This window comes from Mycteria americana, chromosome 1, assembly GCF_035582795.1.
Source record: "Mycteria americana isolate JAX WOST 10 ecotype Jacksonville Zoo and Gardens chromosome 1, USCA_MyAme_1.0, whole genome shotgun sequence".
NCBI classification, from domain to species: domain Eukaryota; kingdom Metazoa; phylum Chordata; class Aves; order Ciconiiformes; family Ciconiidae; genus Mycteria; species Mycteria americana.
In genome coordinates, this window is record NC_134365.1 from 1,564,646 (window position 1) to 1,566,679 (window position 2,034).

The following is a 2,034-nucleotide window of genomic DNA, read 5'->3' on the forward strand; positions in this document are numbered from 1 at the left end:
CACCTTAGTTTAAATGCTTCCTTTGCCGTGTTTCTCTTAAAGGACAAAAACATCCCCCACAAACCAACCCATAAACTCACCTCTGACCCCTGCCCATCTCCACGCTCTCTCTGCTGAGGAAAGCCCTTCTGTCTGACATACTTTGGATGTTCTATTCTGATGTAGCTATAGAAATCTAAAAAAGAAAAACATGGGCTGTAGATGTCTTCACAGTGTTTGTGCTTGTTAAAAAGTAAAAAGTTATTTAAAAATAAATAAAGCCTCTCCAAGCAGTAAGGCATGAAAACCAGACATACAATCTATAATGGAAGCATGGTGCTGTCTTTAGGGATCCCAGAACTGGGAGAGCTCTGCAGCTCCGGACAAGTCATTTCAGCATCTGTACTTTAGCTCTTTCTGAAAAATGGCACCTAGCATTTCCCTGTGTTCCCTAGAGCCTACTTATAGTACATAAACTAAAGATTAAATAAACACAAATAAATTAACAAACCCCAACTAGAGGTGGCAGACATCTAAAGGGTCTGTTAAATATTTAAGTAGCAGAAATGCAGTATAAATACTACTATTTATTTTCAGCATGTACTAGGGTCCAGAGCCCAGGACTAGCTGGAAAGTTCAGGATTTTCTCTGTGACGTTTCATCTCATACTTTCCTACCAAATGTGCAGTTTCCCCCTCAGGCCAGGGTCCAGGGAATTCAGCTGTACCTCTGCGTGGTATCACGTATCCTGACAGGGACACCTCTCCAGCACTGTTGGTTTCTTTTTTTCCTTCCTTCACATGGTGAACAGTCTGAAACAGTCTGGAGTGGGTTTTTTTCTGGTTAACCATATTACACACCTTGCTTTATGATTCCTCCAGTATTCTCTGTTTTAGAGTGATTTAGAAAACAATCTAATTCCCCAGCAACTAAGTGTACATGTAAAGGAAGTACTATCAATGCATCCAAATCCTTTTAGTCTTTAATAAACTGCGGTCATGAAGGTAAGTCAAGGGGACAAGGGAATGAATAAATTATTAAAGAATCAGAAACTCAGAAAAGCCCTGGGTATTTGGCTCAAAACTTTTTTTTTCCCCCAAGTGTTTCTTTCCCTCAATGTTTACATCAGAAAAAAACAACCAGTACTACACAATATACATTTTTCTACATTATATATTTACATTGTGCTTCATATAAGGTTTCCGTGGCTTTTCAGTGCCTTCTATTTTTACTGAGGTAGAGAATAGACATACAAATTCTTACCTGAATGTCTGTGTGGTAGAGGACGGTATAAACTGTTATCTTTGAATACTATTTATTTCCACCACCACCACAAGTTATACTTCCTAGAGATATGCCTCTATACAGAAAGAACCTCTGTGTAAAAAAGTAACTAGGGAAAGGTACACCTTTTAACTCAAATTTATTTGTGACACATCCCAAATTTGTCACAAAGACTGTACTTCTGTTGAGATGTGCCATGTTTTGTGAGGGTATCTACTGGAAAGCTGGAAAATGTGGGTTTCAGTTCATGCTGGTAAAAACTGCTGGCCTCACTACAGACTGCACAGCGCTCTGCAGTGCAGCTGTGGGGCTGAAATGCCAGTTTAACAGGAATAGAGGGAACCTCTATTTTAATAAGTTTATTCCACTTACAAACGGATTCGGGTAACTCAGACAACGTAAGACTTTAAAGACTTTCCCTCGAGGTGTTTGAGCAGTATATTAACTGAGGCCCCTCTAGAAAACTCCCTTACCAGTACTTTGGACAGTCCCAGATGCTACTTCTCTAGCAGTACTAGAAAAGACTCCATCCTGCTATTGCACTTCTTGAACTGCAAGCAGGTAGCAGTTTAAAACTCCTTTGCTTCACGGTGAGGGTTTTCTTCGCCTTAAAAAAATCTCAAAAGAGCTAGGAGGCAGCAATTACAGAATAATAATTTTGATGTATAGCAAGAAAGTTTCAGAACAAAGTTTCGGATGGTTTCCGTACAGCTGAAGGAACCACATCTGTTATCTCACCCCAAACATGACTGTTGATTCCAGGAATGTTCG